This window comes from Muntiacus reevesi, chromosome 13 (genome assembly GCF_963930625.1).
Source record: "Muntiacus reevesi chromosome 13, mMunRee1.1, whole genome shotgun sequence".
NCBI classification, from domain to species: Eukaryota; Metazoa; Chordata; class Mammalia; order Artiodactyla; family Cervidae; genus Muntiacus; species Muntiacus reevesi.
The window spans coordinates 28,728,633-28,752,475 of record NC_089261.1 but is presented as its reverse complement, the minus strand read 5'-3'; the positions used below and the strand labels follow the sequence as shown (position 1 = coordinate 28,752,475).

At 42.4% G+C, this 23,843-nt stretch overlaps 1 protein-coding gene across 1 annotated transcript in view; it reads right to left on the bottom strand.

The window, feature by feature from the left end:
* FBRSL1 (fibrosin like 1) overlaps positions 1-23,843 on the bottom strand; it is a 412,476-nt gene that overhangs the window by 65,623 nt on the left and 323,010 nt on the right. The window lies entirely within an intron of this gene.

Here is a 23,843-nt window from a genome sequence, read left to right as displayed (position 1 = left end):
TTTTGTGTGGCAGAAGTTTTATTACAGCGAAAAAGGATGGAGAAAGTTTTGGACATAGACAAAAAAAGGGGGGATGGAGAAAGCCCCACTTGCTAGGACTTATATACTTTTACCAGACCCATTCCCACAACATACATCTTAAACTAACAAGATTAGAACTAACAATAGAAAGGTCTTACCAGACCCCCTCCCACAACATACATTTAAGATAACAAGATTAAGCAGAAGGTTCTTGTTAAGAAGGAAAAACATACCCTTGACCAAGATGAGTTATTTTGTTGTGTAATCATTAGCTCTGGGCTTAAAGAAGTTTAGTGTTAAAGACCGTTGTCATAAAAACCCAGTTTAAGAAAAAACATCTTACATGACTAAGACAAAGCAATGCAGAAAAAAACTGTTTGTTCCTTTCTCCTCCTTGAGAGCCCCAGACCCCTTTCTCCACCTCAAGGGCCCTGGATTTCTTCCTCCTTGAGGGTCCTGGACACCTTATCAACCTACCTAAGAATCAGCTCTCTCATCATCTGGTGCAATCTGTGCTGGAGATCAAAGGACATCACTGGTTAACTGGAGGAAGGTTAACAAAATATTACCTTACAGGTGTGCTGAACCCTGAACCCAGCAACTCTGCCCAATGGTTGAGAGTGGAGGCTTAGTGTATCAACATATAGAGACCATAGAACAAACTAACTCCAGGAGCTCTGATCTTCTAGATGAGCCTCTTGACAGCCCTGGGGTCAAATGGTTTACTGATGAGAGCAGTAAAACTAGATATGGGAACCCAAAAGGCAGGTATTCCATAGTTAGTCCAGATGAATTCATAGAAGCCAAGGTCCTGCCAGCCCAGACATCAGCCCAGAAGGCTGAACAAACTGTATTAATGACAGTTTTGCAATTAGGGAAGAATAAGAAATTAAATATTTTTGCTGACTCTAAACATGGATTCCATGTGCTATATGCCCATGCTGCCATTTGGAAGAAAGAGGAATGTTAACCACTAGAAATTCTGCCATAAAACATGGAAGTTAGATTCTGGTTCTTCTAGAAGCAGTGCAGCTTCCGACACAGGTAGCATGCACTGTAGGGGCCATCAGAGGGATGGATCGTTTGTGAGCCAAGGGAACAGGAAAGCTGATCAAATCATAAAACAGGCAGCTGAACAAGGTATGGCTCTAGTGACTGGTCCCCCTGAACTTTCTATTCTAGCCTTCCCAGTGTTCCCCATCAGTCATTTCAGTTGCTCACTCATGTCCAACTCTTTGTCACCCCACAGACTGCAGCACACCAGGCTTCCCTGTCCATCACCAACTCCCAGAGCTCGCTCATGTCCATTGACTTGGCGATGCCAGTCATCTCATCCTCTGTCATCCCCTTCTCCTCCTGCCTTCAACCTTTTCCAGTGAGTCAGTTCTTCACATCAGGTGGCCAAAGTATTGGAGCTTCAGCTTCAGCATCAGTCCTTCCAATGAATATTCAGGACTGATCTCCTTTAGGAAGGACTGGTTGGATCTCCTTGCAGACCAAGGAACTCTCAAGTGCCTTCTCCAACACCACAGTTCAAAAGTATCAATTCTTTGGCCCTCAGCTTTGTTCAGTGTTCCCCATCAGTTCAGTTCAGTGGCTCAGTTGTGTCCGACTCTTTGTGACCCCATGGACTGCAGCACACTAGCCCTCCCTGTCCATCACCAACTCCCAGACTTTACCCAGAATCATGTCTATTGAGTCGATGAGCCCATCCAACCTTCTCATCCTCTTGTCATCCCCTTCTCCTCCTGCCCTCAATCTTTCCCAGCATCAGGGTCTTTTCCAATGAGTCAGCACTTTGCATGAGGTGGCCAAAGTATTAGAGTTTCAGCTTCAGCATCAGTCCTTCCAATGAACACCCAGGACTGATCTCCTTTAGGATGGACTGGTTGGATCTTCTTGCAGTCCAAGGGACTCTCAAGAGTTTTCTCCAACACCACAATTCAAAAGCATCAAATCCTTGGTGCTCAGCTTTCTTTATAGTCCAACTCTCATAAACATAGATGACTACTGGAAAAACCATAGCCTTGACTAGATGGACCTGTGTTGACAAAGTAACATCTCTGCTTTTTAATATGCTGTCTAGGTTGGTCATAACTTTTCTTCCAAGGAATAAGCATCTTTTAATTTCATGGCTGCAGTCCCCATCTGCAGTGTTTTTGGAGCCCCTAAAAATAAAGTCTCTCACTGTTTCCTCTGTTTCCCCATCTGTTTGCCATGAAGTGATGGGATCAGATGCCATGATCTTAGTTTTCTGATTGGTGAGTTTTTTTCACTCTTCTCTTTTCACTTTCATCAAGGGGCTCTTTAGCTCTTCTTTGCTTTCTGCCATAAGGGTGGTGTCATCTGCATCTGAGGTTATTGATATTTCTCCTGGCAATCTTGATTCCAGCTTGTGCTTCATCCAGCCCAGCGTTTCTCATGATGTACTCTGCATATAAGTTAAATAAGCAAGCTGACAATGTACAGCCTTGACATACTCCTTTCCCGATTTGGAACCAGTCTGTTGTTCCATGTCCAATTCTAACTGTTGCTTCTTGACCTGCGTACAGGTTTCTCAGGAGTCAGTGTTCCCCATAGGAATAAGAAAATGCTGAGAAATGGGGCTATGCAAAAGGAAACACAGGCTGATATAAAAAGGGGGATAAGCTTCTAATCCCTGAGGCCCAACAATGGAAACTCACTAAGAGCTACATGATGCCACCCACTATGGGAGGGATGCACTATGAGACTTGATGCAAAAGGCTCTTTCAGGGAAGGGAGTTAAAATAACAGCAAAACAAGTAACACCTGCCTAGGATTTATGTGCCCATAATAACCCACATACTAAGTCATTTCAGTCATGTCTTCGCCCCCTTAGTTACTCAGGTCAATCCAATGCTGAGGGACATATCCAGGGGGAGACTGGCAATTAGATTTCACCTGAATATCCCGACGATCAGATATCTGCTGGTGTTTGTTGATACTTTCACAGGATGGGTTGCAGCCACCCTCACCCAATCTGAAAAGGCTATGGACATCTGTAAGCCCCTCCACCTCGACTTTTTTCTCTTTTTTAAAAAAGTATTGTTATTTTTAATTGATGATTGGTTTACAATATCGGTTTGATTTCTGTCATACACCAACATGAATTAACCACAGGTATTCCTTGGTTTGGACTTCCAAAATTCCTCCAGAGCAACCAAGGACCTTTTCTTTAGCCAGAATCACACAAGGGCTCACAATGGCCCTAGACTACAAGCAACACACCTCTAGGCACCTCCAGTCTTCAGGAAAGGCAGAGAAAATGAACCATATTTTAAAAGAAAACTTTAGCAAGGCTGTGAAGAAACTCATGAACCCTGAACCAACTTGCTTCCTATTGCACTACTCAGGGTCTGTATAGCCCCCCAGGAGTGGTCTGAGGCTTAGCCCATTTGAAATGACCTATGGGAGGCCTTTTCTGACTTCTGACACTCAGCTGGATGAGGACCTGAGCCAGACCCTGAGGTACAGCATAAATCTAGGACGAGTTCAGAAGGCAATCCAGGGCTATAACCACAAGGCACTGCCAGCTCCCACTAAAACTGCAGAGCAAGGAGCAATTCCTTCACAAATAAACCCAGGGACCAAGTTCTTCTCAAAACCCGGAAAGAGGGGCGCCCCAGAGACCAAGTATTGCCAAAATGAAAGGGCCTCTATAAAATAGTTTTAACCACTCCCAGTGCTGTCAAACTGCAAGGGATATCCAGTTCCCTTTCTCCAGACTAAAGTTTTTACCTCCAGAAATCCCACAGGTCACAACAGAAAAACACATCTGTGAGCCGGTGGAAGATCTGAGATACCTTCTCATAAAACAGACATCATCAACAGTTAAGTAAAATGATGTAGTGGACTGGCCCCTATTTGAAGCCTTAATGGGACTTGGGACCTCTCGTTTCCTTGGCTAATGTGGTTCTTAGCGACTGTCTGGCCCTTGATTGCCTTCTGGCAGAACAAAGCAGAGTGGCTTCATAATTTTGGCAGGAGCAATATCACTTCCTTTGTCTGGTTAACAGTTAAGGAAGCCCAAATTAACCCTGGTTCCTTCCCTTTCTAGGCCCTTTAATGGCTATTGCTCTTATTCTCCTTTTTAGCCTTTGTGTGTCTAACCTTTTGATTAAGTCTGTGTCTTTTAGGCTCCAACAGTTTGAAGTAAGGCACATGATGGCTCAAGGAATGCAGCTCATTCCAGTGCAAAGTGGGCCAGGTGCCTACAGTCCTTGGAACAGTCAGCGAGGGACGTCTACATCTCTAGGATAGGCTAGGGTCTGTAGCTCCTGCCCAGCAGGAAGAAGTTTCAGCAGAAGAGACCTTCAGTTCCTTACCCCTTAAGAATAAGGGTGTGGAGTCACTCAGTGGGGAATGAGACAGGTTGGGACCTGGGGAACCTTTACTGCAATGCTTGCACATGGACACACCTCTCCTCAAGCAACAGAATAAAGAAACTGTATGGGGCTAAAAATAATTGCATGCATGAACAGCTGGGCCAAATTCTGGACAAAAACATACAAATAGACCAAAAACACCAAACTGCCACTTTTGAAGATCCTGGACTCCAAACAGGGTACCGTGCAGGCCTCCTGCACACACCACCACCTCGGGGGAGACAAAACACCTAAGCCACTCCTCTGGCTCCAGCCCTGGGCATGCCCCTACCCTCACCTTACATAACAGGGATCCCCAACCCTGGGGCCACAGATCACTCCGTGGCCTGTTAGGAAACTGAGCCACACAGCAGGTGAGCAGCAAGGGAGCCAGCAAAGCTTCATCTGTATTTCAAGCTGTTTCCCATCACTCCCATTACCACTTGACCTCCACCTCCTATCAGATCAGCAAGGGCATTAGATTCTCAAAGGAATGCAAATGCCGCTGTGAACTGGGGCTGTGAGAGATCTAGGTTGCGGGCTTCTTATGAGAATCAGCCCAAAACCATGCCCCAGCCCCATCCTGCCCTTGTCCGTGGAAAAACTGTCCTCCACAAAATCAGTCCCCTGCTGCCAAAAAGGCTGTGGACTACTGCCATAAAAGGAACAAACTCACCCTGGAACCTTGCTCAAGGAACAAGCAAGGGAAACTGTTGTTTGTTTTTGCTCCATCCTGCTACAGCAGGAGTCCCAATAAAGCCTTGCCTCAATTTCCTATCTGGCTGCTAGTCAATTTCTATTGATTGGGGAAGGCCACAAACCTTGGTCAGTGACAATATGAGTTACTTTTTCTCTTACCTTCCTACTATTTGCAAATGAGACCCATAACTGGCCAATAGAGCTCACCTCTCTGACACCCCAGTCCCCATCCTGCAAGCCTAAGGCATCTCATTACAGAAAGCAGGTTTCTATTACTGAGCGTAAGCCCATTTAAATTATAACCTATAGGAATGCACTTCCTTCCCAAGAACATCAGTTTAGTTCAGTCACTCAGTCATGTCCAACTCTTTGCAACCCCATGGACTGTAGCACGTCAGGCTTCCCTGTCCATCACCAGCTCCTGGAGCTTACTCAAAGTCATGTCCATAGAGTTGGTGATGCCATCCAACCATCTCGTCTTCTGTCATCCCCTTCTCCTCCCTCCTTCAATCTTTCCCAGCATCGGGGTCTTTTCAAACGAGTCAGTTCTTTGCATCAGGTGGCCAAAATATTAGAGTTTCAACTTCAGCATCAGTCCTTCCAATGAACATTCAGGACTGATTTCCTTTAGGATTGCCTGGTTTGATATCCTTGCAGTCCAACAGCCTCTCAAGAGTCTTCTCCAACACCACAATTCAAAAGCATCAATTCTTCAGCACTCAGCTTTCTTTATGGTCCAACTCTCATATCCAAGCATGACTACTGGAAAAACCATAGCCTTGACTAGACGGACCTTTGTTGGCAAAGGGTCATAGCTCTTCCAAGGAGCAAGCATCTTTTAATTTCATGACTGCAGTCCCCATCTGCAGTGATTTTGCAGCCCAAAAAAATAAAGTCTGTCACTGTTTCCACTGTTTCCCCATCTATTTGCCATGAAGTGATGGGACCAGATGCCATGATCTTAGTTTTCTGAATGCTGCGTTTTAAGCCAGCTTTTTCATTATCCTCTTTCACTTTCATCAAGAGGCTTTTTAGTTCCTCTTCACTTTTTGCCATAAGGGTGGTGTCATCTGTATATCAGAGGTTTTTGGTATTTCTCCTGGCAATCTTGATTCCAGCTTGTGCTTCATCCAGCCCAGCATTTCACATGATGTACTCTGCATATAAGTTAAATAGGCAGGGTGACAATATAAAGCCTTGATATACTCCTTTCCCGATTTGGAACCAGTGCATTGTTCCATGTCCGGTTCTAACTGTTGCTTCTTGAGCTGCATACAGATTTCTCAGGAGGCAGGTCAGGTGGTCTGGTTCTCCCATCTCTTGAAGAATTTTCCACAGTTTGTTGTGATGCACACAGTCAAAGGCTTTGGCACAGTCAATAAAGTAGATGTTTTTCTGGAACTCTTATTTTTTCTATGATCCAACAGATGTTGGCAAATTGATCTCTGGTTCCTCTGACTTTTCTAAATCCAGCTTGAACATCTGAAAGTTCATGGTTCACATACTGTTGAAGCCTTGCTTGGAGAATTTTGAGCACCACTTTGCTAGCGTGTGAGACGAGTGCAATTGTGCAGTAGTTTGAGCATTCTCTGGCATTGCCTTTCTTTGGTATTGGAATGAAAACTGACCTTTTCCAGTCCTGTGGCCACTGATGAGTTTTCCATATTTGCTGGCATATTGAGTGCAGCACTTTCACAGCATCATCTTTTAGATTTGAAATAGCTCAACTGGAATTCCATCACCTCCACTAGCTTTGTTCATAGTGATGCTTCCTAAGGCCCACTTGACTTTGCATTCCAGGATGCCTGGCTCTGGGTGAGTGATCACGCCATCGTGGCTATCTGGTAAATTAAGATCTCTTTTTTATAGTTCTTCTGCATATTCTTGCCACCTCTTCTTAATCTCTTCTGCTCCTGTTAGGTTCATACTGTTTCTGTCCTTTATTGTACCAAGAACGTAAAAGTCAAATTAAAGCATAAATAAGAGCACTGATTTCAGTGTTCCTCTGAAGTCGCTGTTGCTGCCTTCTCGGTGCAGGGATCCTTTGGCAACCCAGCCCTGCTGGCTCTTCCTGTACACGCTCAGGTCAGGATGAGGGTGGTCTGGGGCACAAAGGCCACCGAACTGACAGCAGTACATGAGCGTGGCTGAACAACACTGCAAGCCTAGAAGGCTTAGGAAGGCAAGCAAAACTTAAATCTGGCTCACAGAATATTTTCTTCCCCTTTATAAATGTTCAGCTAGTGCCTTCTGGGATCCATCTTTCACAAGCGCGTTATACAGAGATCACTTTCAGCTTAGTTACTTATCGCTTACGTTTTCCATTGACCAGGGCGCCCATGCCCCACTGCCGCAAGACTCCATTGGCTAAAATCGTTGCAAGTCCGTTGGCCAATTTCCGGCCGCTGCGTTGCCTGGAGACAGCATCCTGCCTAGCAACAGGAGGTTCACGGTCGCCATGGGCAGTGATTCTCATTAAATTTTTCCTCAGAAGAAAAAGTATTTTCCCTCAGTCACCTCTCTCACGTTGCAAGTCTTGTACTTGAGCGAATTTTAATGTCTCCCTTTACCTTTAAAATAATTCTTGTTTCTGTGTCTTAGTTTTCATCCTGAAGCATTTTTTGTTTCTTAGACTGTCAGATATTAGTCACCAGAAGCATGGTTTCAAAGGCCCAGTCTAACCTAATGTAGAGATTGGCATCTGGACGGCTGCCAGATATTCTAGAAATGACCAGTCAGTGACAGAACGTGTGTTTGGCCCACATCTCCAAGAGCCACTGTTTCCTTTCAGACAGTGTATGCTTCCCATCCATGCTGAATGCGTTCAGCTATTTTCCAATGGTCCTCAGCGGCCTGAGAATTTACTAATGAAACACCAGATTCATTAGTATGTAAATTATGTGTTCATTTGTATGCCCTATTATAAACTGGTTTATAAATTCATAAGCTTAATTCTATTTTTGAAAGCTATTATTTTTGTCAAGAAAGTTAAAAGCTCTTACAGATTTTTTCAGATTTTTTTCAACTGCATTTTTTAAACATTTTATTTTTGGCTGCTCTGGGTCTTCATCACTCTGCACAAGATTTCTCTAGTTGCACTAGATGGCTACTCTCTAGTTACAGTGGGCCAGCTTCTACTTGCAGTGACTTCTCTTGTGGCGAAGCATGGGTTTTAGGCATGTAGGCTCAGTAACTATGGGGCAAGGGCTTAATTGCCCTGCAGCATGTGGAATCTTCCTGGACCAGGGATTAAACCCCTGTCCCCTGTATCAGTAGGTGGATTCTTAACCACAGGACCACCAGGGAAGTGCTCTACTGCTTTGTGATCTATAAGTGGTACACAACTATTGAATTTATGTTAAACCCACAATTTGTTAAATTTTACATGTGTATATTCCCATTAAAATATTTTTTACTCAAGACAGTAAACATCAAGCACCTCTGTAATATATTCTTCTCGTTTTCCTTGCCCCCCACCACACACTCCCACCACATCCCTAGGCAACTGGCAATCTGCTTTCTACCAATAACATTTAATATTTATCATACAGATTTTTAATACATGGAATCATACACTAGATAACTTCTCTTTTCCTTTTCTGGACTGTCACTCAAAATAATCATTTTGGGATTCATCCATGGTGTTGTATTAATTTGTTCCTTTTTATTGCTGGGTTGTATTCTGTTTGTTAATCTATTACCTGGACATGTGCCACCTGTTAATTCATTATCTTGGAAAACAGACATGGAAAATGACTGTTCTAATTAGAGGTGCCCAAATCCACAATTTCTAACACTGCCCAACAACTACAAAATACAAAGTTGCTAACTTCTTTTTTTTTTTTTTTTTTGCTGTTCCAAGTTGCTTGTGGGATCTCAGTTTCCCAACCAGGAATTGAACCCAGGCCTTCGGCAGTGAAAGGGCAAAGTCCTAATCACTGGACTGCCAGGGAATTCCCCAGATCTTTCTAGAAGCAGTAAAATCCACTGGAGATTTTTCAAGGGCATGGTGGCTAATTTAAGATTTCTATAGATGATATTTTGTGTCTGCTGTACTGAACATCTCCAGACCTCCTGTTATTTCACACATGGCTATTTCAGCTAGTTAATATTCTTCCTGTCAATTTTCGACCTGGACCTGACTTTTAAGAACAGTCAAGGAACATATCCATATGGCAGCCTCCCTGGGGTTTATTTCTGTTGCCATTTTTTCTCATAGTTATTCCAGATGTGAGTGTATTAAATTAATGTGCACGGACTGAGTCACAGAGAAGCAAGAAGTTTTACAGTCGTGACCTTTTACTTTATTACTAACATGACTATGAATTAATCCTTGAAAATGAAGTTAACCATATAAAATAATCTAGTTTAATCTTTTTAAGCAGACAACTCAGTGCACAAGACAATGTCAATTGATGCACTCTCAAAGAGAAAACATCAATTTAAAAATATTTTCTAACAAAAATGAACTATTTTGTTAGGCAGGTACTCTTCTAAACTGTTAGTGGAATTGTGAATTCTTACAGCCATCCTGAAAGGCAGTTTCACAACATGTATCTAGCGCCTTAACAATATTCATATTGTTTTACTACGTAAAATTCCACTTCCAGAAATCTATCCTAAAGATTTAAGGAGGAGTGCATTCAGAGACTTGATATAAGAATTGTAATGAAACAGTATTTATGAAACTGGAAATGTGGTGTTTGATCTATAGTAAGGAAACTATTCAATCATTATATATCTTTACAGTGGAATATTGGACTGCTCCTAAAATGTATGCTTCAAAGACATTTAAGGATATGGAAAAGGCTCATGAACTAATGTTAAGTAGAAAAAGAGTGAAAACCAGGAGTTTCTCTACAGCATCCTTGAAACTACAGAGAAAGAAAAATTGCTGCAGGAAAATTTTTATCCACAGAAGGTGGAAAATAGATGGGGAAACAATACCAACAGTGAGAGACTTTATTTTGGGGGGCTCCAAAATCACTGCAGATGGTGACTGCAGCCATGAAATTAAAAGACGCTTGCTCCTTGGAAGAAAAGCTATGACCAACCTAGATAGCATATTAAAAAGCAGAGACATTACTTTGCCAACAAAGGTCCATTCTAGTCAAAGGTAAGGTTTTTCCAGTAGTCATGTATGGATGTGAGAGTTGGACTGTGAAGAAAGCTGAGCGCCAAAGAATTGATGCTTCTGAACTGTGGTGTTGGAGAAGACTCTTGAGAGGTTATTGGACTGCAAAGAGATCCAACCAGTCCATCCTAGAGGAAATCAGTCCTGAATATTCATTGGAAGGACTGATGCTGAAGTTGACACTCCGATACTTTGGCCACCTGATGCAAAGAACTGACTCATTTGAAAAGACCCTGATGCTGGGAAAGATTGAAGGAGGGAGGAGAAGGGGATGACAGAGGATGATATCGTTGAATGGCATCACCAACTCTATGGACATGAATTTGAGTAAGCTCCAGGAGTTGGTGATGGACAGGGAAGCCTGGAGTGCTGCAGTCCATGGGGTCGCAGAGTCGAACAAAACTGAGCGACTGAACTGAACTGAACTCACTCTTAGAGACAGTGAAATGACTTCTGACTCCAGGCAAAAGCAGCGTCTTTTGTTCATGAGCTCTGCATACACCCACATTTCCCCCTCCCCACCAGGTGCTCCTTCTGGAGCCAGGTCAACACAGAACACCAAGGCAAACAGAGCAGCTGGGAAAGAGCAAGCACTGCCGATTTTCCATCTCATTTCTCCTGTTGGAACATCCAGGCCCAGCTCTGACTTTCATGGAGCCAGTGGCTGTGTGTTCTGAGCATGCCCTCAACTGTGGTGCACAGCTCTTGGGAGCTATGTTCACTTTCAGTTGCCTGCTGGTCACTCCACCCCAATGGCCCCTGCTTTGGGGGTTAGATGCAGTGGAATAGAGGAAGCCAGCTGTCTCAAGAGCAAGAATGGAAGGTTTGAGGAACAGCCATGATTTTCCAGGCTGGACCTTCCTATATGCACTTTCCTACAACATTAAAAGACGTGTTCCCCCAGATCTGAAAGAGACACGTGTACCGCAATGTTCATCGCAGCACTGTTTATAAAAGCCAGGGCATGGAAGCAACCAAGATGCCCATCAGCAGACGAATGGATAAGGAAGCTATGGTACATATACAGTATGGAGTATTACTCAGCCATTAAAAAGAATTCATTTGAATCAGTTCTAATGAGATGGATGAAACTGGAGCCCATTATACACAGTGAAGTAAGCCAGAAAGATAAAGACCAATACAGTATACTAACACATATATATGGAATTTAAAAAGATGGTAACGATAACCCTATATGCAAAGCAGAAAAAAAGACAGAGATGTACGGAATAGACTTTTGGACTCTGTAGGAGAAGGCGAGGATGGGATGTTCTGAGAGAATAGCATTGAAACAAGTATACTATCAAGGGTGAAACAGATCACCAGCCCAGGTTGGATGCATGAGACAAGTGCTCAGGGCTGGTGCACTGGGAAGACCCAGAGGGATGGGATGGAGAGGGAGGTGGGAGGGGGGATTGGGATGGAGAACACATGTAAATCCATGGCTGATTCATGTCAATGTATGGCAAAAATCACTACAATATTGTAAAGTAATTAGCCTCTAACTAATAAAAATAAATGGAAAAAATAAATAAAAGACGTGTTTCCTTACTGCAATTATATTCCTTTATTATGTTTTTATAATACATAAAATATATAAATAAATATATATATATATAATATGTAAAAAACTTTTATACAAGCTTTTTGGGTTGGCCTCAACATTACTTATGGCACCACTTATAACATTTGAAAAAAGAAATATGTTCCAGATGATGAGAAGCTTTTATTTTATGTGGTGTTTAAAGATGGTCCTTACTGGATGATACTATGATATAATCAGAGATCTTTCCTAGGAACCATAGGGGTTCGGGAAGCGTATTTTGCCCTCTCCAGAAGATATGAGCTGACTCTTTTGTTGCTGCTTCTATTCTGAGTAGCAGCACCGCACTCTTCAGCTTGGAAAGGGCCCATCCACTGTGGGGAGGTTTTGATACCACTGTAACTTTTATTTTTGAACTCTAAATCCTTCTTTTAACCTATTTGTATTGTTAAAGAAAGAAAGAACAAGCCTGAAATGGAGTCAGCTGTGCTAAGCCCCAGGTCAGCAAAGCAAGACTTAATACCTAGCCCAATTGCAGTTCAGCCATTCCCAGGAATGTGGCTTTTAACCAGTCAAAATGAAATTTCTTGGCAAGCACCAGGGAGGTAATCTGCCTCCCTGCCTTCCCTCCAAGGAAGGTGATGTTGCCTGAAATAACCCTTCCTTTTGTTTATGACTTTCTTGTCCCACTCCCTTTCTGCCTTTAAAAACTTTCCATTTGTACAGTACCTTGGAGCTCCATCCTAGTTGCTAGATGGGATGCTGTCCCATTTGTGAATTGTTGAATAAAGTCAACTAGATCTTCAAATTTACTCAGCTGAATTTTGTTTTTTTAACAATATATATACTAATGAAGCAAAGAAACATGTTAAATAAGTCAATACAATTTTCTCTGGTAAAGCAAATGAATTAAAGATTTAAAAAAATAATCCTTCATTTTCCTGGGTTATATTCTCAAAAACAGAAGTAAATTCAATGAGTACTCATTACTGACCTCAGTATGCTTTGTGTAAGATAACATCAAAACAGCTGAAGAAATTAAAGTCCTGGTGTCAGAACTCAAAGTATGTGTGCTCTGTTGGAGTCAGAAAGAAATCAGAGGGTCAAGAATCAAGATGGACATCTCATCACTTAAGGCATACATACATCCAGGCATTGATCTCATGCCTGCATTTTATCTTTTTGGTTGTTTGTTTATTCATTTATTTTTTTTGGCTGTACGTTCTTTGTTGCCACGTGGGTTTTTCTCTAGTTGTAGAGAGCAGGGACTACTCTGTAGTTGCAGTGGGTGGGCTTCTCATTGCGGCGACTTGTGTTGCAGAGCACAGGCTCTAGGGCACATGAGCCTCAGTACTTGAGGTGTGAGGACGCAGTAGTTGCAATTCCCAGGCTCTAGAGCACAGGCTCAATAGTTGTGGTGCACAGATCTAGTTGCTCCATGGTATGTAGGATCTTCCCAGACCAGGGATGCAAGTCGTGTCTCCTGCATTGGCAGGCAGATTCTTTACCACTGAGTCACCAGAAAAGCCCTCATAGCTGTATTTTTAAAACTTAGTTATGAATAAGATATTATAATCTAAAACTCGCTAGTTTATAACAGCTGAAATAAGTTTAAAAAGACCTCTTCCCCCATTTTTTCCTCTAAGTCCTGCTGCTGCTGCTAAGTTGCTTCAGTCGTGTCTGACTCTGTGTGACCCCATAGACGGAAGCCCACCAGGCTCCCCCGTCCCTGGGATTCTCCAGGCAAGAACACTGGAGTTGGTTGCCATTTCCTTCTCCAATGCAGGAAAGTGAAAAGTGAAAGTGAAGTCGCTCAGTTGTGTCCCACTCTTCGTGACCACATGGACTGCAGCCCATCCATGGGATTTGCCAGCAAGAGGACTGGAGCGGGTTGCCACTGCCTCCTCTGAGTACAGTGTTGCTAGTGAAATCCTAAAACATGTATTGTTTCCATCCTACATACAGATGTTGGAAAAGGAAAAATCTACAGAATGTGTGATGGATGACACACACTCAAGATTATACAAGTTTGGCTGCAAAAACCCTCACAAAATGTACTTTATATGCACTAAGTATATCGTTGTTATATGCATTACGTATGAGACTGTGTTAGATTATATGACTCAGTTAAAGACAGGCTCCTGTAGTGAAAGCATATAGTGTGGATGTGTCATGGCATATGATGGCCAAATTTCATTGTGTAGTAGACACTGGAACTGAATCAAAACACCATTTAAAAGGACTCAGTTGGTGAATAATATTATTGGTTATAATGATTTATCAAGGTAATTCTTCCCATGGCCCACAGACATCTGTCTCAGCACCTTTATATCCCAATGGGTTGATAGGAGGAAGGATATTTGAAGGAGAATTCTCTGCTGGTAATCACCTGTGTGATTGGGAATCTTTCCTGTACAACAGAACAAACACCACAGCAGCAGAGAGCCTTTCCCTCCTGAGGGGCTCTCCTGATTCAGTCCTCAATAGAGCTATTTCTCCTTCTGTTGAGTTCTGACATTCTTTCTTTCAAGGAACTGGTCTACTTCATCTAGGTCTTCAATTCTGTAGGCATAGGGATGTTCATATTATTCCTAATTCTTTTACTGTCCATAAGATGAGTAGTGATGGCTCTTCTTTCCTGATTGTTAGTAATTTCTAGCTTTTTTTTTCTTCCTTACACCCTATTTAGACATTTTATCTTTCCAAAGAACAACTGTTGGTTTCATTGATTTTGTCTATTGTTTTCCTGTTCTCAATTTCATTCACTTCAAATCTAATTTTAATTCATTTCCTTCATCTTTCTGTGTTTGTTTTTGTGTTTAGTTTTCTAGTTACCTATATTAGGGATTCCCTGGTAGCTCAGATGGTAAAGAATCTGCCTGCAATACAGGAGACCCAGGTTTAAGCCCTGGGTTGAGAAGATTCCCTGGAGAAGGGAATGGCAACCCACTCCAATATTCTTGCCTGGAGAATCCTATGGACAGAGGAACCTGGTAGGCTACAGTCCCTGGGTTCCCAAAGAGTTGGACACAACTGATGATAACACTTTCACACTTTTACTTTCAAGGTGGTATATTAATGATTTTAGTTCTTTTTTCTAGTATATTCATTCAATATTATAAATTTCTTTCTAAACACTGCTTTCACTGCATCTCATGAATTTTGATAAGCTGTATTTTCACTTTCAGTTTGAAATATTTAAAAAATATTTCTGGAGAGAGTTCTTCTTTAACCCATTTGTTATTTAGAAGTGTGTTCATATTTCCAAGTATTTGGGGATTTTCCAACTATCTACTGATTTCTAGCTCAATTCCATTGTAGTCTGAGAACATATTTTGCATGATTTACTTTCATTTAACTATGTTCAAGTGTGTTTCATTGCCCAGAATGTGGTGTATCTTGGTGAATGTTCCCTACAAACTTGAGAAGAATGTGATTTCTGCCCTTGTTGGATGATGTAGTCTGTAAACGTCTGTTAAGTCCAGCTGATTGACGGTGCTGTTCAGTTCAACTATGCCTTTCCTGGATTTGCCCATTACTGATAGTCGTTGGAAAAGACCCTGATGCTAGGAGGGATTGGGGGCAGGAGAAGGGGACGACAGAGGATGAGATGACTGGATGGCATCACTGACTCGATGGGCATGAGTCTGAGTAAACTCCGATAGTTTGTGATGGACAGGGAGGCCTGGCGTGCTGCGATTCATGGGGTCGCAAAGTCGGACACGACTGAGCGACTGAACTGAACTGATAGTGTTGAAATCTCCAAATATAATAGTGGATTAATCTACTTCTCCTTGCAACTCTATCAGTTGTTCCCTCACATATTTTGATGTTGTTGTTAGTATATATACCTTAATACCTCTGATAATTTAATTTGCTCTGAAGTCTTGGTATGAAATTAATATAACTACTCATTTCTTTTTGATTAGTGTTAATGTAGTATATCTTTCTCCATTCATTTACCATTAATGTATCTGTGTCTTAATAATAAATGGTTTCTTGCAGTCATCAGTTAGGTCTTGATTTAACTCACAAGGATAGTCTCTTTTAATTGATGACAATTAACAAGTTAGACAATAGATTATTGATATAGCTGGGTTAATATATACCATTTGTTTTCTATGCACTGTTCTGTTTTTTCCTTATCATATTCTTTTTCTACCATCTTTATTTTAATAGAGGATTCTATAAGATTATTCTCCTCTCAGCATATTATACTTAAATCTTCTTATACTGATTGCCCTAGAGTTTGCTACAAGTACTTATAACTAATCAAGTTCATTTTCAAATAACACTGTACTGCCTTATGGTAACACAAGAATCTTAAAATACTCCCAATTCCTTCTTCCTAGCTTCTATTACAGCTATGATTACTAACTACATTGTTGCTATTATTTTAAACAAACTGTTATCTCTTTGAAGAATAGGAAAAAAAATGGTTTTCATTTTACTTTCACTTATTTCTTCTCTAATAATCTTCATTTAGATCTGAGTTCCTAACCTTTATCATTTTCTTTCTCTCTAAAAAACTTTTGATATTTCTCACAAGGCAGGATGATTGGCAACAAATCCTCTCAATTTTTGCCTGAAAAAGTATTTACTTCTCCTTCACTTTGTTTTGGCTGCACTGGGTCTTAGTCATCGCATATAGGATCTAGTTCCCTGACCAGGGATTGAACCCTAGTCCTCTGCATTGGGAGCATGGTCTTAGCCACTGAACCATCAGGGAAGTCCCTCTCCTTCACTTTTTTTTTTTTTTAACAGTTTAGTGTAATTTATTTTATTTAACAATTTAGGAAGTTCACAGCCATCAGCAGTTATAGTGCAATTTCAGGTGCAACTGGGAATTCAGGAATCTCCCTGGAGCTGTTAGTGTAGTGAACCTTGTATCTCCTTCACTTTTGAAGGATAACTTTTCAGGGTACAGGATTCTAATTTGGTGGGGCTTTTTTTTTTTCTTCCTTTCAATGCTTTAAATATTTCACTCCATTCTCTTCTTCCTTCTGTGGTTTTTGAAGAGAAATCTGAAGCAATTCTTGTGCTGATTCTCAATAGGTAAGATTTTTGTTTTCTTACTTGCCTCAGGGTTTTCTCTAATTTTTGTTCTCTTTATATATGTCTCGTGATTTGGAGGGTATTTATTCTGCTTGGTGTTTTTTGAGATTCCTGTGGTTTGGTGTCATTATTTTGGAAAGTCTCAGCCATCATTATTTCAAATATTTTTTGTTCTTTTCTCTTTCCCCTCCTGTTGGTGTTTCCTTTACATGTATGCTACACCTGTTATTTCATCAAGGTTCTTTGATAGTCTCTTTCATTTAAAACATTTTTCTCTTTTCATTTCTGCTTTGGAAATTCCTTTTGGCATATTTTTACAAGTGCATTGATTCTCTCCTCCGATGTATACAGTCTGTTGATGAGCCCATCAAAGGCATCCTTGATCTCTGGTTTTTGTTTTGTTTTTACATTTAGCACTTCATTTTCTTTCTTACAACTTCCACTTCTTTGTTTATATTACCCATTTAAGAACTTGCCTGCCACTGCAGGAGATGTAAGAGACGGAAGATCAATCCCTGGGTCAGTAAGATCCCCTGGAGGAGGGCATGACAACCCACTCCAGTATTCTTACCTGGAGAATCCCATGGACAGAGGAGCCTGATGGGCTATAGTCCATAGGGTCGCAAAAAATCAGATACAACTGAAGCAACTTAGCATGTATGTTGTCCACTTTTTCCATTAGAGCCCTTGTACTTCCAAAATCTACGCCATGTCCAAGTATGAACCTGATGCTTACCCTGTCTCTTCAACCCGTTTTTGTCTTTTAGTCTTCCTTGTAGATTTTTGGTTGAAAGTGGAACATGACATATTGGGTAAAAGAAATTGAGGTAAATAGGCTTTTAGTGTGAGGTTTTATGTTTATCTGGTTAGAAGGTACTTACTTACTGTTTGCTATAGGTGTAGGTAATAGAGGCTAAAATTTTCTCTCTGGTGTATTCATTACTGTTTCCCCTTTTGTCCTTGGGTTTCCCTAGAGACTAGTTCTTAAGGTCTGAGCTCTGCAGTTCTTGCAACTATAATCCCCTCTTATGATACAGGGTCCCTAATGGAGTGTAGTTAATGTGTGGGGCTGGGGAGGCACTCTATACAACTTATGACTAAGTCTCAGTATTTAATTGAGTCTGTATTCCTGGGCTATGATCTTACAAGTGTTTCTCAAGTTTTGTTCTATTCCTTGCTCCCCTACCTCAGGTGAGATAGGCAGGCTAGAGAAGACTAGAATTGGGTGTTTCCCTTCCCATGTGTGCCAGGCAGGCTGGAGGAGGTTGAAATTGGGGTTTTTCCTTCCCCTATGTCATGTAGGTACCAGTAAACCGCAGTAGGTTAAATTCTAGTAGAACAGTTTCCCTTGGAGGGCAGACTTTTGTTAAGGAGAACAGAATACTCAGGGTGTATTCAAAATGGTTACTTTTCTCCTACCCCTACAAGGAGCACATGGAGCGCTTTGGTCACTGGGCGTAAAATTCATGAGTGTAAAGGCGCCTCTAAACCTGGCACTCTCTGGAGTTGTTAACTTTCAAGCTTGTCTACACTGAGCCTCCAGAAATTTTCCAATTAAATTGTAGTTTTAATATTCTGGTACTGCCTCCAGTTCCTTGGTCAGGAAGATCCCCTGGAGGAGGGCACAGCAACTCATTTCAGTATTCTTGCCTGGAAAATCCCCTGGACAGAGGAGCCTGGCAGGCTACAGTCCAGAGGGTCGCAAAGAATAGGACACATCTGAAGCAACCTAGCAGGCACACAGGCACTGCCTCCAGTGGTGGCTTCTGCACCAGAAAGTTTTGATTCCCTTTATTTGCCTGTCTCTACAATTTTAGGATCGATTATCTATTAGATCTGAGAAGAACGGTTGATTCCCAGCTTCTTCAGCTTTTTTCTTGTTGTGAGGCTGGGAGAGGCAACTTGAAACTCATTACACATTGCCTGGAATCTGGAAATCAGTTTTTCTGCTTTTATTCATTTATTTATTTTTCCATTTATTTTTATTCATTGGAGGCTAATTACTTTACAATATTGTAGTGGTATTTGCCATACATTGACATGAATCAGCCAAGTTTTTCTGCTTTTAAAGGATATGGGTGAACATGACAAATTTGCCTGCAGGTCAGATTGCCAGCTACAGCTATTGAATCAGTGCTGAATGAGGGGGACAAAGAGAACACTGGCTACCTCCATTAACTCCCTGGACCTCCCAGGACATAAGGGTCATCCTGCTCCAAATTACCAACACTGCTGCTCTCTCTTCAGTGTATTCCAATTCAGAAGTTATATCTTTATCTTTCCAACAATTAACTCAATTTCACACCCAGGCTTTTCATATAAAGTCGTGGACTGAGACAAAAGCATTTTTACAAAAATTTCAGAGACTCACCGTATCTCCTACTTTCACCTATGTGGCGGGCCACTGAAGGGGGAGTGAGAAAGCAGTGCACTTAATCAAGTGATAATTATTCTCATGATTCAAGACTGTCTTACTCCAACAAGAAAATTCAGCTGAACAAAGCAGAATTACACTTTGTTTTCATCCCTTAGGATTCTTTCTGGACAGCCACCTGGAAGGGATAACACTCAGGCCTGCTTATTGTTGCTCATCAGTCAAACAAGGAAGCATCATTCCAGGGAATGGTTAGGGTGGAAACCTAGAAAATAGTCTGTATAATCTCACATATTTCCCTACCACTTTTTTCTCTTTTTTTTTAACTTTATTTACTTATTTTTGTCCATGCTGGGTCTTCGCAGCTGTACTCGGGTTTTCTCTAGTTGCAGCAAGCAAGGGATATTCTTTGTTGTGGTGTGAGGGCTTCTCATTGTGGTGGCCTCTCTTATTGCAGAGCACAGGCTCTAGGGCACGAAGGCTTCAGTAGTCGTGGCTTATAAACTCTAGAGCATGGGCTCAGTTGCCCCCACAGCACGTGGAATCTTCCCAGACCAGGGACTGAACCCATGTCTCCTGCACTGGCAGGCAGATTCTTAACCACTGGTCCACAAGGCAAGTTCCCTACCATTTTTTCTTAAGTATTATTCAGGAGTCAGGCAAGTAGAGATTTAAAAACAGCAGAGTTTGGAAACTGGGGTAGGCAGAATAGTGACCTCCAACTATGTCCACTTCCTATTCTCTGTGAATATGTTCCATTACACAGCAAAAGTAACTCTTTATGTGATGAAATTATGAACCTTTAGATAGGGAGAGTACTCTGGATTATCCAGGTGGGTACTATTTAATCACAAGTGTCCTTATAGGTGAAAGATAGAGGTATTTGTCAGAAACAGAGACATAGCATATTGAAAAACACTTAGCTGGGCAATGCTGGCTTTGAAGATGGAGGAAGAAGCCATGGGCCAAGGAATGCTGGAAAAGACAAGGAAACACATTCTCCCCTAGAAACTTCAGAAGGAACACATTCTGCCAATACCTTGATTTTAGCCCAATGAGACTCATTTTGGACTTCTAACCTCAAAAACTGTTAAATTTGTATTATTCTAAGCCACGAATTTGCAATAATTAGTTACAGCAGTAATGGGAAATTAATACAGTAACCAAACAATCCAATTTAGGTGAGTAGAAGAGGAAACGATGAAGGAGTTTGGTAGGTCCCTTGAATACCTTGACTATCAGTCATTGTTGTATAAACTTTGTTACAAAAAATGGATCATTGTTAGATGGCAAATGGGCCAATCAAAAACACGTGTTCACGTGCACCCCAATGTTCATCGCAGCACTGTTTATAATAGCCAGGGCATGGAAGCAACCTAGATGCCCATAGGCAGATGAATGGATAAGGAAGCTGTGGTACATATACACCATGGAATATTACTCAGCCATTAAAAAGAATTCATTTGAATCAGTTCTAATGAGATACTGGAGCCCATTATAAGAGTGAAGTAAGCCAGAAAGATAAAGACCATTACAGTATACTAACACATATATATGGAATTTAGAAAGATGGTAATGATAACCCTATATGCAAAACAGAAAAAGAGACACAGATGTACAGAACAGACTTTTGGACTATGTGGGAGAAGGTGAGGGTGGGATGTTTCGAGAGAACAGCATCGAAACATGTATATTATCTATGGTGAAACAGATCACCAGTCCAGGTTGGATGCATGAGACAAGTGCTCGGGCCTGGTGCACTGGGAGGACCCAGAGGGATCGGGTGGAGAGGGAGGTGGGAGGGGGATCGGGATGGGGAATACATGTAAATCCATGGCTGATTCATGTCAATGTATGACAAAAACCACTACAATATTGTAAAGTAATTAGCCTCCAACTAATAAAAATAAATGAAAAAACAACAACAAAAATGTGTTCAGTTTCATTTCAAAGGCCAAGTTAATGTGTCCAGAATTGGCTGATCAGATGAAAAACCACCTTCTTCTGAAAAAATGTCAACAGTGGTGAGACATCACTGGCAGCCCTGAGAAGGGGTCAAAGGGCAGATTGTTTCCCAGGAATAGGGAAGTCAGCACCCCAAGTTATGTGTCCTCTTTTAACACAAAATCAGTGGGGCAACTTTTGCCAGGAGATACAAGTCCCCCTCAACAGAACAAAGCATAAGCTTTGCCACCTCCCAAGTTACCTGCTGGCTTCTACATCAGGAACATAAAATCCTTTACGTCTGCCAGCCTTTGATGGGGGGTACCCTGGAATTTCGAGGGTGATTTCTATTGCAGGTGGTAGTCAGTGATCAGGAAGGGGCAGGCGTGAGAGCTTAATTCTGTTTGTTGTCATAAAAAATGGTGGTTTAGCCGCTAAGTTGTGTCCGACTCTTGCGACCCCATGGACTGTGCCCTGCCAGGTTCCTCTGTCCCTAGGATTTTCCAGGAAAGAATACTGGAGTGTGTTGCCATGCCCTTCTCCAGAGGATCTTCCCAGCACAGGGATTGAGCCCAGGTCTCCTGTGCTGCAAGCAGATTCTTTACCAATTGAGCTACCAGGGAAGCCCAATACATCTATAACTGATCTAGACAGTCTGAAGCTGTGCTGTGCTTAGTCGCTCAGTTGTCTCGGATTCTTTGCAACCCCATGGACTGTAGCCCACCAGGCTCCTCTGCCCATGGGGATTCTCCAGGCAAGAATACTGGAGTGGGTTGCCATGCCCTTTGCCAGGGAATCTTCCCAACACAGGGATCGAGCCCAGGTCTCCTGCACTGCAGGTAGATTCTTTACCATCTGAGCCACCAGGAAAGCCCAAGAACACTGAAGTGGGTAGCCTATCCCTTCTCCAGGGGATCTTCCCAATCCAAGAATTGAAACTGGGTCTCCTGCATTGCAGGCAGATTCTTCACCAGCTGAGCTATCAGGGAAGCCCCAGACAGTATGATAAGCTGCCACCATTTGTAATAGACTGCAGCCCCAAAGACTAATGTCCTTAATCTGTCGGTCTACTCTTCAAAGTGACAGATCAGACAACTACACCACTGGCAACAATTTGAGGATCAAAAAAATCAAGGTGAAAAAAAAAATCAAAGTGAGTATTGGCCAGAGCTCTAAGAACAGTCTTCAGTTCTGGCCATTAAGTAGAGTATGACTGCTTTCGTTATCTACATAGCTGGTGAGCCACTAGGACCTGCTCAACACCAAAACCAAACCATGAGTGAGTTAAGTCCAGACTTTAAGAGAATGTCTGTGAATCAAGGACCCTATTGACCCAGTGAATTTGCTTGAGGTGAAAGGGGTTGGGGGTGGGGCGGGGGGGAAGAGCAGAGAGGATAAGGTTTCAACCTGACAGCAGCTGCCAGTTCTTGTAAAGCCAAGTTGCTGCTGGAGCTAGACCAGCCATGTTATGGAGTATGGTATTTTCACTTGAACAAAAAGGCCTGATTAGCCTCTCAATAGTGTCTCCAATACCCCAAATGTCCAATAGGGTGCTGTGATCTGATTCTCTTCCATCTAAAAGAGGAATTTTCAATTCTGGCCTTTCCTACGTACTGAATCTGAGACTAACAGGAGAGATGCACTTTTTTTTACCACTAGCTGCCATGGGACTTTAGCCTGAGTTGGCTCACTGTCCCCGAGGTTCACAAAACTGTCACCCATGAAGAGTGGGTTTTTCCTTTGGCTCAGCTTCATCCCGGTTCTATGAAAGGTCTGCCTTGTGTAGACTGAAAAAAGCCCTCAAAGAACTCCCGATGCCAGGCTAAGCCCTGGTTCAGAGAACGAGTGCAGTAGCCTAAGTCCCCCCCCAAATAATACTGAGAAACAGTCTCAGAGAAAAAATATTTGCATTTTCTTATTTGAAGGGGAAAATGTAATGAACGAAAACGGTAAAAACTACAAATGATGTAAGATGGCTCCCTCACTCCCGTGACTGCTCCTCTTTCTTCACAAGGCATTTCCTGTCCTTTCACATTGTTTTTGTGAGCCTATGGACCCATTTATTCTTACACAAACGGGTGGCTACTTCCCTGTAGACGTCCTGGTCGGTCAGACGTGGCCTCGCTGCTCTGAACCACTCGGCCCGAGACCGCACGGTCGGCTCCCAGGACTCGGCACCTTCACTCTCACGCGCCCAGCACGGACGATCCCGGGTCATTCTCCTTTGGAACACTCACCGCAGCGCCACCAGATCCCAAAAGGCGGAATCGCCCGAGTCCAGGAAACGTCCGTTTAAAACGGAAAGACAGTATCACCGCCTCCAAGAGGTGCCGACCAATGCGGAGATGCTCGCGCTTTCCAGAGCTCTCCCAGGGTACTATCAACTTTCCGATCGCCGGAAACCTGGCTTTGGAAGATTTCAACTTGCATGTACCTCGTCAGATGTAAGGCAGACCGTCGCTTCGCACTTCTAAAAGCCATCTACACTTCCAACGCAGCTTTGGGAATTTGCTTCGATGCCCAATGTTCGTTACTCTGTCCCTTTTGCGCGGACTTAACATGAGGCTGACCTCAGCTACTTCCGAGATCCGCGAACACCAAGTCATCCCGGCCAGCCTCAAAGATGGCATCCAAGCCCACAGCCTATCCTCTGCGCACGCTCGGCTAGCCTCCACGTGTCCACTCTCG